General features: G+C 40.2%; 1 protein-coding gene across 9 annotated transcripts in view; it reads left to right on the top strand.

Annotated features, from left to right (window-relative positions):
* Positions 1–18,054, top strand: part of SLC44A1 (solute carrier family 44 member 1) — a 146,481-nt gene that overhangs the window by 1,544 nt on the left and 126,883 nt on the right. Inside the window, exon 1 of one of the 9 annotated variants that reach the window (XM_045579947.1) lies at positions 25–43. The exons of the other annotated variants lie outside the window; for them this stretch is intronic. The gene's annotated coding sequence lies outside the window, so the exon portion shown is untranslated. Of the gene's footprint in view, positions 1–24; positions 44–18,054 lie in introns of those variants that run through there. 9 annotated transcript variants of the gene reach the window in all.

The raw sequence follows: 18,054 nt of genomic DNA, 5'->3' as shown, positions 1-18,054 counted from the left end.
CTGGGATGTCATCACACAGTTTTCATTAGCGCAAAATTTGACGGTGGGCTTTGATTTGTTTATTTTTTGGGGAGGGAGAAGGGAGAGACGAGGGCTTTTGTTTTAAGAAATCAAGGCTGATGGGTTCTGGGTGAAGAAAAATTCTAGTTTGGAAGGAAAGATGCCTCCCGAGATCTAGCATCTGTGATAATGCCAGAAGTGTTTTTGCTGCTGCTAAATGACTATATATAACTCAGTTTTAAATAACCTGCATACTTGTTTTGAAAATCTGCGATCTGTTAGAAAAGGGCTAGAATTGCAGATGAATGGAGGGCATTTATGTTTTACCAAGTACCCATCCTATTTGTCCAGTTTTTTCTTTTCTTTCTTTCTTTTTTTTTTTTTTTTTGAGTGTTTGCTTACCCATGTGTTGTTTTTCACAGGCTGATTGGCTTAGTTAAACCTTCCTATGTAGTTAGAATAGCAAAGAAAAACTATTATTTTATGAAGGAGAGGTCAATAGACCAGAGTTTTCTTATTAACAAATGACAGTGTAGAATTACACAGTAGCTTTCAACTGGTTGGGGATATTTGGGTGGAGGATGGAATCAAGTTGGGTATTTTCATCTAATATTAACTTAAATGTCATTTTCAACCAAAAAGCTATATTTTATAATGCCTTTCTTTAAAGAACTGTGTAACTTTACATCCTCTTTTGATGATGAAATACCTTTAAGGCAGGAAAGTATTGATAATCTGTGAATGGCTTGTTCAGTGACTGAACAATTAATTTTGGGAGGCATGCTGCACCAAAACTCTGCTCTGAGAACAGGTAGCGAGCAAATCTTGGCATTCGTCTGCCTCCCTATTATACTTTTCAGGAAGCTGTCACATACATTCATTCTCTGCTTTTTTTCTCCACTTGGAGCCACTGTTTTCCTTCATGCTATGTTCTACAGACAAGATGCATGTCACGCACCCCCCCCACCCCCACCCCCCGTGAATTCCTACCAATCAGCAGCTGTCACATGCCTCTAAGTTCAGCTTCAGGGACTTGTAGTATTCAGTGGAGCATTGAGAAGCAGGTTTTGTGTCAAAGAGCTCATCATTCCCTCCCCCACCCCTCCTTCCTTGAGATTTTGGCATCATTCTTTACTTGTGAAATGGTACCAGTCTGCTGACATTTTAATGCCCCTTTCGGGAGCATCACCAGCTTTAGATCGATACTGTATCTATGTGTGTGATGCTGAAACATAGGGATGTGAGAAGCAATCTTCTCCAGTTGAGAGCCAGCCCACCACTTCAAACCTCTCCCAGAAGCAGAATATGTTTCTTTCATTCCTTCTGCTGGATGGTAAGCTCCTTGAGTATAGGAGCTATTTTCCCCCATCCTCGTAATCCACCGCAGTGCCCTCCATACCTTGTACATACGAGTTGTTCAGCAGTAGTCAATGAACAGAATTATGTGCATAGATTCGAACATCTGGCTGCCTGGACTATGGACTATGAATCCAGCCCTGATCCAAGTGTTTGACTTTCACGGCTGGTTGACTAATTCCACCAAGCCTTCCTCTTCTAGGAGCTGTTTTAAGATTCACTCACCTGCCTTTCTCACATTCCTTCCTATTTTGTCTCTGACCATGTCCGTGTGCAAAGTTGAGTAGGTTTTTCCTTTTCTCCTGGGAGCTTTGCTCAATGCTTATATTTCCTTTGGAAAGGGGGCTATAACACCTTGAAAGAGCTTGTCTGCAAACGCTAATGATGACCTGCGAGGCACATCAAAACACTGTGCTGGGAGGTAATCTGCATTTCAACGGAAGCTTTTCTCAGTGGCCCTGTCAGCAATGTTACAACCCTGGCAGGTTTTATCAATGTAAATACTGTGTTTTTTCTTTTTCTAGTACAGATTCACTTTTTTTTATTTTCCCCTGCTTTGTTGTAGACTCTCATAAGAGAGTTTATGGTCTTCCAAACTATTTCATCTCTTTATAGGCTGTCCTGGTGTTACTTTTATAATTTGCCACCAAAATAATTATCCTGTTTCAGGATTCAGATCAAAGGAAAGTGTCAACATTCTGTGTTCACTTGTATTTTATTGCTGAAGGAGAAGGTTATTGGCAAAATAATTTGTACTGTATTGGGTGTGTACGCCTAAGAATCTTAAGTGTATCTAACCAGTCACGGCTCTTACAGAACTCTTAATTATGTTTCCTTTCTTTTTTTAAGTGACCACTAACAAGTTGCTTGCTAATATTAATACTTGCTCAAAACAAGCCAACACATGATAGTCGTTGCCTAAAAATCTCTTTGAAGGGAACATAAAAGTGATACAGTGTTTTTTGTGGGGTTGCTTTTATTTTTAGACTAATCCTCCCTAAGGCTCTTAACATTTATTCCCAACTCTCCATAATTCATTTGTTCTTTTCTAACCTGACATAATTTCTACTCTTACAACGTTAAACTTGAAAGTTCACTTGTAAATCTTTAGGTTTACGAAATGTTCTTTCCGATTGACAAACCAGTTTGAATGAAGGAAGCTTTTGAAAGATTACTTAGCGAATTGCCCTAAGTCTTGGTCCTTAATGGCTAGATCATTATTTCTCACAGCAGTGCTTTGGCGGCCAGGAGAGTTTGCAAGTGCTCTGAAGTTCTCTGTCCTTTTCCCTTCTAACCTTAGAAATTGTGGGGGGGATGGAGGATAGTCTTCTCTGATTGAACACATTGCCCATCTGTCTGATGTCAGGAGAAATTGTACTTGTCTACATGATCTTTAAATTGAGAGCTATACATTTCACTGTTTTTTCTAGCCTTTGTATCATGGGAGTGATGAAAAACAATCAAGTGGTTCATAAACACTGGCTAACTTTTGAGAATGTTAACTGTTCCTTAACATATTTCTTTTATAATACTGTAGTCTCCCTCTGCTTTGTGGAATTTGAAGTCAGATGATAATGAAATGTGAAAAATGTAGTGGGAATTGCCAACAGAGACTAAGTTGTTCCACTAAAATATGTCCAGCAAAGTAGATTTGCTCTCCTTGGGAACAAAAAAGTCATGGCATGAAGATAGTTTTGGTTTTGGGTTTTTTTTTTTTTTCTTCTAATACTGTACCGGTAGCAAATAATAGCAACTCCTCAAAAATGTAAATGAAAGTATTCACATTGGCTGGAAATAAAGTAAAAGTAAAGTATTGCTGTTTTTCACAGCCATCTTCATGTTTTAATTTCTACAGTAACTGAACGGAAATGGAGACCTGGGGACTGGGAAACCTGGCTTATGTCACAGAGCTTCTAGTGATCCAAACTTCACCTCAGGTCTTCGACTCTGAGTGCTCTTCTGTGTTCCCATGCACGCTTCCCACATCTTACAATTGCAGCTCGCTTTATCTTTAGAAACGGTCCACTCAATACAATTTTGAACGAAGGAATTTCCAAGTTATATTCATACCACCATTTTGAAGTCCTGGCAGTTTACTAGCTGGGGAGCAACATAGTACAATATAGCAAAACTAGTCCAACTAGAATTTCCCCAGGCTTAACAGATGCTATCAAATACTCTTTGATGTATTACGTCTCTCATTAAAAATGTTATTGGCTGGCCCTGGCCCTGTTATTGGTTGGGCATTGTTCCCTGCACCAAACTGTTGCCGATTTGATTCCTGATCAGGGCACATTCCTGGGCTGTGGGCTGGGTTCCCTGTTAGGGGTGTGGTCGGGGGTGATGGGCCCATGTTTTATTCTCACATCAATCTTTCTCTAACTCTTATTTCTAAAAATCAATAAAAAAAATTTAAATCTTCCTGGCTGGGGAAGATTATTTATAAAAATGTATTCTAGTGGTAATTGGTTAATACATGTTTTCTATTGCCCTCTCAAACCCCCGTACTCCAAGAAAAATATTTTAATTTTATAACTTTGGCTCAGATTTTTTGCCTTTGGGGGGGGGGGGATATCAGAGAAAAAGTCCTACTATCTCACTCTTCGGTTGAGCTAAACTAGAATTTGGAATACAAAGTAGTCTGAGGCAGAGATACCTTAAAGTGAGGTAGCTAGGACTAGAACCCTGTTTAGTCTCTTACTCTTGATTTGATCTTTCTGTAGTACCTGCCATTCTTAATGTCTTAAGTCTGGAAACACTTGAGAACTCAAAAAGCACTGATGTCAGGTTCCCACTCCCAAAGATCCTGATTTTATTTGTTCAGTACTGCCTGGACGTCAGGATTTTTTAAAGTTACCCCAGTGATTCTCATGAGCTGCCAAGGTTGAAGACCCCTGTTCCATATCCTCCCTTCCCCCTTCCTTCCCTCCTTCTTCTCTTCTCTCCCTCTTCTCTCTTCCTTCCCATCCCTCCCCCTTCCCTCCTTATTCCCTTCTCTTCTCTCCCCTCCCTTCCCCTCCCCTTCCCTTCCCTTCCCAATATTGCTACAACATATGCCTGATATTTTGCTGCCTATGGATTCTTCTATTATTTTTATGGTTTCTCATCTTATGTTTCAAGTCCTTTATCCACTTTGAGTTTATTTTTGTTGTAAGTTGGTGATCTAGTTTCATTTTTTTTTTTTTTTGCATGTATCTGCTCCATATCCTTTTTCTAGGTAATTTCATCTCCTCCTGTAATTTCAGTCACAGCCCATATGCTGACAATTCCCAAACTGAATTACTGAAATACTAAATTGAAACAAACTGTCCTAGCCTCTGATCCTTATAGCCATCTGATTACTTAGCACTTTCACTAGGATATTTTGTACACAGCTCAAACTTGGCATGTCTGAAACTGAACTCAAAATGTGAATAACACACATACTCACTTTCCCCAGTATCTCTGGTTTGATGAATGATACCATTTTCCTGGCATGGAAACTGGAAACCTGAATCATGTGGGGAACCTACCTTTGATTAGTTTAACAGGTTCTAGTCCTGACATCTTGCCTCTCTAACCTTCTAAACATCACTTCCAGCACCCCAGTCCAAGCTTCTGTCGTCTCTGGTCAGAATCTTGCTTACAGATCTCCTTCTGTTCCTTCATGCTCTCTTCTAAGTTTTCTCTGTACTGCAGTTTTAGTGATCTTTAAGAAAATACAAAGCTGATTGTGTCCCTCTCCTAGCTGAATGACTTTAGTGGTTTTGGATTGCTCGTAGAACAAAGACTAGAATCCCAGACCCTAGCCAGCAAGACCTCTGTGGGCTCTTCTCCATCTCTCTCCAGTGTCATCTCACGCCATGCTTCTTATTCTTTGTGCTTCGACCTCACAGATTCTTCCGTCAATTGCATTCCTTAATTTAGGGCTTTTGCACATGCTGTTCATTTGTCTAGAAGGCTCTTTGCTTTTCTCCCTTGCTGTGGCTGGCTCATCCTTTTAGGTTTCAGTCTAAAAATCCCTTCTTTGGAAAAGTTTCCTTGATCATTCAAACCAGGATATATCTCATCTTTAAACTCTCACAGCCTTACGTATTTCCCCCTTGAGTACTTAAAGCAATAAACAAATGGTTACTCAGTTAATATTACTGTCTAAACCAGAAGTTGGCAAAACTATAGCCCATGAGCCAAATTTGGTCAGCTACCTGCTTCTGTATGGCTTGCAAGCTGATGATACCCTGAATGGCAAGCTGGAACTCTTGTTGCAGGTTCTTGTCCTATGAAGTTTGAAGAATAAAAATTCGCAGACTAAAGGATTTTAAGCAAAAGTGTAGAAATGTATTGCAAGCATATACAAACTCTTCCCCCATGGAGAGGGGTCCCCAAATGTGAAAAAGTGAAAAACGTCCCCTCTCTCTCCAAAATGGGGGGAAAAAATAAAACAGTGAAGTCTCTTTGTCTAAGCAGTGGTTCTCAACCTTTCTAATGCCGTGACCCTTTAGTACAGTTCCTCATGTTGTGACCCACAGGTTGAGAACTGCTAGTAGGGTCACCTAAGACCATTGGAAAACACAGATATGTACATTACGATTCATAACAGTAGCAAAATTACAGTTATGAAGTAGTAACGAAAATAATTTTATGGTTGGGGGTTCACAGGTTGAGAACTGCTGCTGTAGAAGATTAAGAACAGAATTTTCAAAAGCAATCTTAAGCAGTTTCTATGTTGCAGGTGTACATCTACTGTATGAAGCAAATGTACTTATTGAGGTGTTAGTTACCAGGTCAAGGTGGATGGGAAAAGACTAGTCCACTTCAGTAATGAGCCATTTGGATTTACAGTGCTGGTGTTTTTATAGCAGGTGTACATGATGGGACTTTATGTGTAGCGTTATAAAGAAAAAGTGTTTGATGTAAGCAATAATAAAATTGAAAATTCCCACCATTATTCACAATGTCTATGACAGAGCTTTCACAGTATAAAAATTGCATCTCTGCAACTGATAGTTAATTCACAGAAGGGGAAATAAACTAATATTTAAAATTGTTCAGTCTTCCTGATAATAAAGTAGACTCAATTTAAAGCACAGAGACACCCTTTTACATCTGTAACTTTGGTAAAAGTTAACAGAATGATATTAAGTGCCTGTGTGGTTTTGACTCAAGTAGACTTTATTGATTTGCTGAATAAATTGAAATGACCCTGTGGTGATACTGTTTGACAACATACATTGAAAGCCATAAAAAAGTTGACATGCTTAGTAATCCAAAAGTAAAATTATTCTATATGCAAGAATCTTTCCATATGGTATTATTTGTAATGGCAAAGTAATTTAATTTTAAACATAATTGTTTCCGGTGTAAATTTTCTTAAAATAAAATTCAGTTGAATTTTGCCTATTATATGTGTCTCATTTTGCCATCATCCCCAATTAAATGATCCTCCTTTAATAGGTGAGTGACCTTTTGCTGTCCTTGTAAGAAATCCTTTCCCTATTGCTGCTCGAAAGGGCTCCTAGAATTCAGAGAATTCAACCCCATCTTCTACTGGCAGGGGTATGGACTGTATAACCAGATGCAAGGTTTTGAATTTCAGGCCTGTCACCAGCTGGGTTATGTGGATCAAATCCTTAACCTTTGGTGCCTCAATTTCCCCAGCTATAAAATGGAAACAATAATAAAACCCATCTCATTGGCTTGTAGTAAACTGCACAACCCATGGAAATATCTTAGACATTATAATATTTAGTATAAACTAAATCTCTTGAATGTCCTCATATCCATTAATCCTTCCATAAAAATGAAATTTAAAAATCCTGTGTATGGGATTTGGAAAAAGGACCTGACTTCCAAAATTTTTAAGCAATTAGGAAGAAATAAATAGCAGTAATAGTAAGGACAAGCTAAATTGGGAGGTTAGGAGTTCAGAGAATTGGGGAAACCAAGAAGGGTGGACTAGTTGAAGACTACTCTTGGAAATGACCTTTGATCTGGCCTCGAAGAATAGGAGGATAGAGAGGTTTCAGTAGAAGCAGGGAGAAGAGAGGACATGCCAGTAAAAGGAATGGTTTGAGCAAAGGCAAGGAATCCTTTAACGTAGTGCATGTCACTTTCAAAAGTAGTCCTGGCTGAAGTAGAGAAAAGAGAGGTTACGTGCAGGGAAGGCATTCATTATCTCAAGGGGAAAGAAACAGGCTGACATGGAGGGTTTTTCAGAATGATTAAAGGAAGATTCACCTGACAGCATAGTCTGTGCCTGAGGTGGCAGAAGGGAAAGCAGTTGTTCACTAACTGGAACCAAACAGTGTAAATGGGGAACAGAAGCGGCATTAAGCAGTTGAAATGGGACAGACTTTTTCCTGACTTAGTCTGGATATGTGGGATGAAGGAGACGGATAAAGCCAGATGAGAATGCCACATAATTGGAGAAAGGTCTGGTAATTGGTAGACATGGGAGTTGAGATGGAAGTTAGAAGTATCTGGGGAGGAGAAGATGAATTCTGTTTTATACAGCCTGAGTTTGAGATGACAGGTTAACACCTCCATGCACCCATTTCCCATAGGTAACGGAAGACCCAGCACCAGATTTCAAAAAAGGCTTTAGGTCATTTGCATAGAGGAGATGCTTTTAAAGATGGGTCCTCTCTGAGGGAAAGGGAAGTGCATGAAATAGGAGAGCAGACACCTAGGAAGGGAGTGCAGGGAATAGTGGTGACCAGACACTAACTGGGGGTTATTCTGCACTAATTTCCCTACGTGTCTGCTGTCACAATTTCATTTTACTCCCACAACTCAGATGGGTACCAGTGTTAGCCCCATTTTACAGATTAGGAAACAAAGGCTCAAAAAGCTCAGCTAGCTTGCCCAAGGTCCCCCAATTAGTATACATTCAGAGCAGTTAAAAGCCTTCCATGTCCTGCTCCACTGCAATTTCCTTCTTTTGCTGGACTGAGAATTGCTACATTTAAGTAGCATATTAAATGCCCCTTGGATATCATTTCTCTGTCACTTAAATTCAGAGATTATATATACTATCTATTCTCGTTTTAAAGAGTGAGTATATAGATGTGTGCATGTGTCTATAATGGGGGGATGATGTTGCTTTTAAATCAGTGCACCTCAAACTAGAGGTCAAGGTGGAGCAGAGCCTGTTTAAGTGGTGGTTATAAACTTCAGACTTCGGGAACCCCTGCCCGCTGTGCATTTTCTCCTGGGCCTTTCTGTCCTTTCTTCTAAGAACTTACTTCTGAACAAGTTGATCATGCAATAAGTTTACTAAGTGTGACTACTGTTAGATCTTTTCCTCTTAACTCAGATTCTTGAGAATACAGTTTTAAATAAAGAATATGTGCATAGCTCGGCTGGTGTGGCTCAACAGTTGCACGTCGACCCAGGAACCAAGAAGTCACCAGTTTGATTCACAGTCAGGGCTCATGCCCGGGTTCCAGTCTCCATCCCCAGTGGGGGTGGTGCAGGAGGCAGCCGATCAATGACTTTCTCTCTTACCCATGTTTCTATCTATCCCTCGCTCTTCCTCTCTCTCTCTCTCTAAAAATCAATAAAATTGTATTTTTTAAAAAAAAAAAAAATAAGTATATATTTAGTCAGTTTTTGGAGATACATGGACTCTGAAAAGTTTAATGTAGTTGCTGCTGATGTCACTTAGTAGCGAATACTAACAAGGCTCCGCAGAGCTGTTGGGAAAGAGAAAGGTGAAGAAAAACGGCCACAGTGAAGTTAACTGTAGCACAAATGAATAGCAGGCACATTAGGATCAAATACCAAGGCAGAGACTTTTCACCACTGAGGCAAAAGCTGAATTTTTATTTTATTTATTTTTTACTCAACTGCACTTTGAAAAATTACCATATTTTTGAGAGTTTTATCCCTTATTTATTAGGCCCTAACAAATTTTTTACACATCTCTTTTGCATGTGATTTTATATTTTCATGACAATTCTAAAAACATCAAGTGTTGTAAAAGCTATTCTAAAGACAGGTTTTTCCCGGCCAGTGATGCTCGGTGCTTGAGCATCGATCTATGAACCAGCGGGTCATGGTTCGATTCCTAGTCAGGGCACATGCCCGAGTTGCAGGCGTGGGGCATGCAGAAGGCAGCTGATCAGTGATTCTCATAGCCCTAACCAGTTTGGCTCAGTGGACAGAGTGTTGGCCTGTGGACCAAAAGGTCCCAGGTTCAAATCCGGTCGATGGCACGTACCTTGGTTGCAGGCTCCTCCCCTGCCTGGGTGGACCCTGCTTAGGGCCCATGCAGGAAGCAACCAATCTATGTTTCTCTCACAGCGATGTTTCTCTCAGTCTTTTCCTCTCCCTTCCATTCTCCCTAAAAATCAATGGGAAAATATCCTCAGGTGAGGATTAACAAAAATAAAATAAATAGAAATAAGTTAATCTCTCTCTTTATTGATGTTTCTATCTCTGACTCCCTTTCCCTTCCTCTATGAAATCAATAAAAATATATTAAAGACATCAAGTTTTAAGTCTAGTATATTAAATATTTTTTTAAACTAGCCATACATTTTCAACAAGAAAAACATTAGGGATTTCATTTATGAAGATTTGGAAATAATTCTATATAATAAAAAGGCTAATATGCAAATAGACCGAAAGGCAGAACAACCATTTGCTATGACACAGTAGGGGGCAGACGCTCAATGCAAGAACTGCCCCCTGGTGGGCAGAGCGCTCCTACAGAGGGAGCACCACTCAGCCAGGAGCTGGGCTCACGACTGGAGAGCACAGCACAGTGTCAGGAGCCTCTCCCTCCTCTGCAGCAGTGCTAAGGATATTGAACCATTCTAAGCTATCAGTTGGACATCCCCCAAGGGCTCCCAGACTGTGAGAAGGTGCAGATTGGGCTGAGAGACACCCCCCCCCCCTCCACACACACACACACACACACACACACACACACACCCACACACATGCATGAATGTCATGCACTGGGCCTCTAGTACTTTAATAAGACACTTCATTTTAAAATTGAATATAGTTCTAGTTTTGATGATAGTTTTTAAAAGTTTATACTGAGGAAGTAAGCCAAGACCAAGTGGAAACACATGTGACCAGCAAACAGAGCAAGGAACCTCCTGTGGGGAAGGGACACTTTCCCAGGACCTGCTACTCACCAGGCTCTACCCTCAGTGGGTGGTGTGCTGTGTGCCATCCCATTTAAGGATACAGATGTTCTCATGTAAGATACTTTAATCACTGTTTCCCCAAGGAGGTACTCCCAAAGCATCAGGATGCTCCTTGAAGATGGTCCTCCAAGGAAGGCTCTGAGGTCAAGAAAAATTTGAGAAGTTCCTGCTCATTTCATACCACTTCCCCAATACCTCTCCTTCCTCTCCCTATATGCATATTAGCGTATTAAGGGCTCTTTGCTCCTTATCCATACCTCCAGGGAACCAATTTAACTAACTTTGCTTAACTGGCCTTCATTGAATTTAATTTGTCCTTAATTTTTTTCATTACATCTTGAACTATTCTTCTGCAGAACACATTTTAAGAAACAGTGCTTGAAATACTCCTTCTCAAGTACATTCTTTTTGTTGTTGTTAATCCTCACCTGAGGATATTTTCCCCATTGCTTTTTAGAGAGTGTAAGGAAGGGAGAGAGAGAGAGACAGAGAGAGAGAAACATCCATGAGAGAGAGACACGTTGATTGGTTGCCTCCCACATCCCTCCATCGCAGGTATGTGCCCTTAATCAGGAATTGAACGTGAGCCACTTTTGTGGGTGGCCAATGCTCTTACCACTGAGCAACACAGGCCAGGGCTCAATTACATTTTTTTTTTTTTTTAATCTTTACTGTTGAAAGTATGACATATGTCCCTCTTTATTCCCCCATTGACCTCTTCTAGCTTGCATCCTTCCCACCCCCCCAAAGGCCTCCACTCAATTACATTCTTTTAAGTGGCAACTAGAATATCCTTGGATCTGCAGACTTGAAACAGAACTTCAACATACTCTTTAAAATCTTGGCAAAATAATGTACATGCATTTCCAGTCACTCAGGTATATAATAATTTAAAAGCCTTTCGTGTGAACTGTTCCTCAGGTGAGTAGTTTGAGGTCTCCAGGAAGTTAGGGAAGAGTCAGAGGTTTACACAAAGATCCTTTAAGTTTGAAACTTCAGAATCTGAACTGCTGGGAGGCCAGCTGTGCCAATAGCAAGAGGGATTGGTTGCCTCCCACAACCCTGTGTGCTGGGGAGTTTCCTTCTCTCCTCCGGGTCTGTGGCAGAGATGTTAGGGGCACTTGAATTGCCTAGCTCTCCAAATGGCAGTTCAGAGCTGAGACCTGCTGATCGAATGCTGGCTATCTTTTGCTCAAGAAAGAATTGAAGATAGGGATACTGTTATATGGGTTAAGCAAATACTAGGTCCTCAATAAATGTTTATTGAATAAATGTTGTGTGTATGTGTGTGTGTGTGTGTGGGGGGGTAGTCCGAAATGAAACTTTTAGTTTTATGATGCTAATTATACTTGTCAAAATGACTATTTTAAAAGAAAACGTAACCAGGAGTGAACTTGAACATTAAAATTAGCCACTGTTTGAAATTGTTTGAAGTTAGTTCTGCTGGTTGTAAACCTGATCCTACTAGCGTGTGCCCCTGCGTTATAATGACACTAGAGGCCTGATGCACAGAGATTCCTACAAGAATGGGCCTTCCCTCCCCTGGCTGCAGGCATTGCTTTTGCTCCAGCCAGAGCCGCCTTTCAGCCTTCCCATGCTGCCCAGAGGTCCAGAAAGGCTGGGGCAGTGCAATACACCTCCGTCATTGTGCCTGCATATGCAAATTAACCTGCCATCTTTGTTGGGTTAATTTGCATACTCCTGATTGGCTGGTGGGCATTGTGAAAGTACAGTCAGTTTGCATCTTACTCTTTTATTAGTGTAGATCTTGGTGAAGATGTTAATACTAGCCAGCCAGGGAGAAGGAAAAAAACAAACAAACAAACATATCATAAGCTAGCAATCTCTGAGCCTTGTCAGCACCTAAGTATGCTGGGTAATCAGCACTGGTAGATTCATAGATTTATAACACATGTGTCAAACACAAGGCCCGCGGGCCAAATCCGTCCCGCCAGGCCTTGCAATGTGGCCCGCACCGCGCTGTCATCACTGCATTCCGCTGCGTTTCCATCACAATGACAGTTTATGACTGTTCAGTAAACCATTCGGCCCGCGATTTAGGCTGGATTTTAGATTTTGGCCCCTTCTCTGATTGAGTTCGACACCCCTAATTTATAAGAATGAGGCTTCCCTCCTGCCAGACCTCTGCTTCCTTTGTATTTTGTGGAAAGGCACAGTGAAAGCTCTTCGGGGCCACCTCCGTGCCTTCCTGGGAGCACAGAAGGTAGAGATGCAGATCCTACATTTTCAAAGCAAGACCTGAAGTGTGGAGAACCCTTCTACAGAAACGACCCCTGCTTGTGTCTGTAGTGCACGAAGGAGGAAGCTCTGAGGGCAGTGGGAAGGCACTGAAAAGAAAATGTAAGAGAATCAAGGATGTTGATAGAAGAAAGAGAAAAGCCTTTGCCCATCTTGTGTTTTGGTTCAGTTGGACATTTATTAACTAGTGTGCTGCTCAGGCTACTAAGTACCGGATTCCATCAAGAAGGAAGCTTTCCCTCCAGAAGTCTACAGTCTATTACGGAGACAGGCAGAAGAGTGGAGGGCCTTCCGCAGAGTATCAGAGCACACCTGAATCTTCTTTTTTTTTAATCCCCACTCTGCTTAAAAGGAGAGAGAGAGAGAGAGAGATCATTCAGTTGCCTCTTGCATGCTTTCTACTGAGAATCAAGGATTGAGCACACAACCTAGGCATGTGCCCTAACTGGGAATCGAACCAGTGACCTGTTGGTTCATGGGTTGACGCTCAACTACTGAACCACACTGGCCGGTCTCTGGTGGCTTTCTTGCTGGTCATCTACACCTGTTGACTGAGTTACAGACCTGTGTCCTTTCACCCTGTAGGAAGCCCAAGTGCTCTTGTCATGGCCCTGGTCTCACATCTCAGTGGGCACCGTGCCCTGTTTAATGTCCTCTGGCCACTGAACTACAGGGTTCCGAGTGATTATTCACTTCATCTTAGTACTACTCAGACCATCTTCCTATTTTTCTCCCAGCTTTCTTCCACTCTTTTACTCTCAAAAAAACAAAAAACAAACATATATATATATATATATGTTTATTGATTTCAGAGAGGAAGGGAAAGGAAGAGAGAGGCAGAAACACCAATGATGAAAGAGAATCATTGATGGGCTTCCTCCTGCATGTCTCTACCTGGGATCGAGCCATAACCACGCCAGCTGGGCTCATGTGTACCTCATTTGCTCTCCAAAATATTTTAGATGATTTACAAACAAATGCAAATACATATAAGACTTTTGAAATGAAAAATCAAAAGCTGAAAGGGTCTATGGAGATAGGATAAAAGGTCCTGACGTGCCTGTGCATTCAGTCCTACCTTTGAATTGCACTAATTCAAAGGAGATTTTTACATGGAATCCTTTCACAGAATCCCAAACTGGAAAGACTTAAGAAGTCTGCCATCCAGTCCACCACTAAGGTATCATGCTTACCAAGTGGATTTTGTCTGGGCTCTGCTTAAATACCCCCACCTAAATATTACATGACTCAGCTACAAAGAACATTTAGTCACTGCTTTCTGAAGCAGTTCATTCTATTTTCAGGCAGTTATTAGAAATTCCTATTTTTTTTTTGCACAGCTGAGCTCTGTGTCCATGTAACTTTATTGTTGGTTCTTATTCTCTAACCATTAACCAGATAAGAATAACTGAACAACTGAAGGTAGGACAACTGAAATCAGCCTTTAACGTGTGCCATGTTTTGTGTGTGTGCATGTATATTTTACACTTAACTCGGTTTATACAGCCATTTCTAAATGTCATGTTTCATATCCTGTACTATTCTGAACCACCTGGAGCCCCTTTTTTCTTCTTATGCTTTGATTTTTTAAATTTAATTTTTATTTTTATCAAAGCTATCAGCATATATTTTAAAGAATCAAACATTTCTATCAGGATTGTTAGTATCTTTTCTTAAAATGCCTCTTCTTCTCTCTCTCTCTCTTTTTTTTCCCTGTCCTGAGGCCATCATTTTAAATCTTTGAACAAAATATTTTGCTTTTCCCTCTTTACTGAAACACGCTGCCTCCTGATTCTTCCAGTTTTCAGCCTTGCTTTTGGCCTTCACTATGGAAGATGAAGACCAAGCTCCCTTCCAACACTATTCTTTGTGTCTCTCCCATGTACACATACTTTCAGTCTTATTCTTCTGCTGTGGATATATCGTAATCTTGTTTGGTTCAATGTTCAGTCTTTATGACTTGGGAAATGTTCTTCACAGCTGAGTCATGGGATATGGCATCATTCCTACATAATTTTTTGTTGCTCTAGAGATAGTAGTTGATTTGTTTGGCTGTTTACTTATTTTTCTATGTACTTATGACTCACTGACCTCTAAGTTCCTTCCTGGTTCTGTGAATTTCTTTCAGAGAGCTCAGATACCTTAAATACTCTTTCATTTTCGTGTGTGTGTGTGTAACATCAATTTCAATTTTTTTATGAGATCTCTGCCACAGGTCCAGTCTGGGCTGGCCCCTTTTCAGTCCTGCTGCAAAGCTGTCTATTTGAGATTTCCCTTCATATCATACTGTCTTTCTTTTTTTTAATTTTATTTATTTATTTATTTATTTTTAAATATATTTTATTGTTGTTTTTTTTTTTTTTTTTTTTTTTACAGAGAGGAAGGGAGAGAGATAGAGAGCTAGAAACGTCGATGAGAGAGAAACATCGACCAGCTGCCTCCTGCACACCCCCCACTGGGGATGTGCCTGCAACCAATGTACATGCCCTTGACCGGAATCGAACCCAGGACCTTTCAGTCCGCAGACTGACGATCTACCACTGAGCCAAACCGGTTTCGGCTCTCTCTCTTTTTTTTTTTTAATTTTAATTATTGTTGACATACTATCTTTCTTGTGTTGGATTCCTGATTACCTGGATCTTATGGACTTTATAAACATTCATTTTTTTAAAAGATGTTAATGGCTGTGTGACTTCCTTATTTGACAAATCTGTCTAAGGAAAATTAAGGAGGAAAAGGAGGGAAGAAAAGGTGAAGTATTGTTAGAGGAAGAAACCTATTCTGCCTTCAGACTAGAAGGTCTGGAAAGAGTACAGAACATCTGTATTTTTGGAATGAGACCAATGGATGGGGTCAACATGATGCATTGAACACAGGCACTTATGTCTGCTCCTCTCCCTAAATCCTTGGCATGGCATAAATACAGATCCAGCTCACCAGGAATCCAAGGCCCAGGGATGGGGGGAGGGGACATGGGTGAGAAGAGAGGCTGAAAACATCAGGACTGATTGAATCCTATATCAGAAGGTAGACCCTCAGATCACTTCCCCTACCAAGCAGCTTAGGTAACACAATATTTTATTTTTACATTCAATACTTTACATTTTTACATTCTATACTTGTCCTATGGTCCATTTTGAATTAGTTTTTGTATAAGATTTGAGGTATAGGTTTGATTATTTTTGGGTTTCAGTTGGTTGGTTGGTTTGCATATGGGTGCCTGCCTATTCCAGCACAATTTGTTGAAAGGCTTTACCTTTTCCATTGAATTGTGTTTGAAACTTTTAAAAATGTCACCCATATGTAGATATTTGGGTCCATTTATGAACTTTCTATTCTGTTTCATTGATCTGTTTGTCTTACCACTAATACCATATGGCATTTGATAATGGTAGCTTTTTAGCAGTATATATTGAAACCAGGTTATGTGAGTTCTCTTTTTTCTTTTTGAAGAACTATTTTGGCTGTTCTAGTTCTTTTGCCTTTCGTTACACATTATAGAATCGGCTTGCCAGTAGCTACAAAAGTTCTGCTGGGGATTTTGATTTAGCTTGTGTTGAAACTATAGATTAATTAGGGAAGGACTGTCAAATAATATTGAGTCTTCCTGCCTGTGAATATGGTATAATGCTCCATTTATTTAAGCTTTTGATTTCTGTTTTGGTGTTTTCTTTCTTGGTTTGTTGCCTGGATTTGGTAAAAAAAACAACAACACAAAACAAAAAAAAACCCTCTTTTAATAGCTTCTTGAGAAAAGATACATGAATTAATAATTTTGATACCTTGAATGCTTTTGTTCTTACCTCGTATATATTTAATATTTGTCTGGATGTAGAATTCTGGTTGGAAATTTTTTTTCCTTCAGAATTTAAAATGTGTTGTTCCTTTGTCTCCTTGCTTCTAGAGTGGCCACTGAAGTCTGGTGCCATTCTGGTTCTTGATTTATTATTATTATTAAACTTGTTTTATTCTCCCAAGAACCTTTTAGGATCTTCCTTGTAACCCATGCTCTGATATTATTTAGTGATGCACCTTTTGTGAATCTGTTTTCATTCATTATGCTGGACCCAGGGTCTTTCAATCTGGAAATTAGTGTTTTGTAGTTGGAAAAAATTTCCCCAAATTCTTTCTTTGATTCCTTCTCAATTGTTTCCCTGATTCTTTTATTTATTTCTTTTTTGAAAATATATTTTATTGATTCTTTACAGAGGGTTAGAGAGTTAAAAACATCGATGAGAAAAACAATGATCAGCTGCCTTCTGCACACTCCCTACTGGGTATGTGCCCACAACCAAAGTACATACATGCCCCTGACCAGAATCAAACCTGGGACCCTTGAGTCCACAGGCCGACGCTCTATCCACTGAGTCAAACCGGTTAGGGCTGTTTCCCTGTTTCTTAATTTTTCTTTCTTTTCTTTTATTTCTGAACTTCTTGTCTTCTCCTTATTCTGATAGATTTCTTCAATTTATCTTTTAGTATTGCTACTGCATTCTATTTCTGCTATGAATTCTTAATTTTCTAGGATATTTAATTTCATTATCTTCAACTTTTTTTTGGCATTATCTGTTCTCTCTGTGTGTGCATATGTATGTGCATTTGTTTTAAGTTCACTTCTCTGTGTGTCTGCATCATCTGTTTCTTCCAACTTTATTCTCTCTTCATTCTTGTTAAAGTTTCCTTAAATGTCTAGTGGACCTTGGCTATCTGCTAGTTAATTTGGATACAGGGCTCTAAAAGGTTGTTTGAAAGCATTGTCTTCATTTGGGAATGGGGTTGTTGACTCTCTTCATTGTAGAGTCATCTGGCTGGCCTGTTCCCTTGGGAGATGCCGTGTGTGTGTGTGTGTGTGTGTGTGTGTGTGTGTGTGTGTGTGTGTGTGTTGGGGCAGGGGGATCCTGGTATCTCTTCTTGGTCTTTTCTCTTGGAGTAGTCAGATTTTCCTAAAGGTGCCTGTTCTAGTCTCCTGGAGGGCATTAGTCTGGCAGTAAGCATTCTGGGACCCAGGCATGGAAAGAAGGTTGGAATGGGAGTTGTTCTCAGTATTTAACACACGAATTTCCACTTTTGTTTTCCTGAGGTACTCTTCTCTCTTCTGGGTAGAAGAGGGCCAGCCAGTTAGTTGCCCAGCTCACAGAGGGTTTCATTGCTCTTAAGCAGCTTCTCACTAATCCTCCCATTTTTAGCCCCACTGTTACTTCAGTTCCAGGGATATCTTATATCACTAGTTCCTGAGGTTGAGAGGAGTTTTGTGGCATAAATTGGTTTGCTTCCTGGCTTTTCCCACTGTTGAATCAGA

This window comes from Pipistrellus kuhlii, unplaced genomic scaffold (assembly GCF_014108245.1).
Source record: "Pipistrellus kuhlii isolate mPipKuh1 unplaced genomic scaffold, mPipKuh1.p scaffold_m20_p_12, whole genome shotgun sequence".
Taxonomy (NCBI): Eukaryota; Metazoa; Chordata; class Mammalia; order Chiroptera; family Vespertilionidae; genus Pipistrellus; species Pipistrellus kuhlii.
This window is presented reverse-complemented; position numbering and strand designations above follow the sequence as displayed.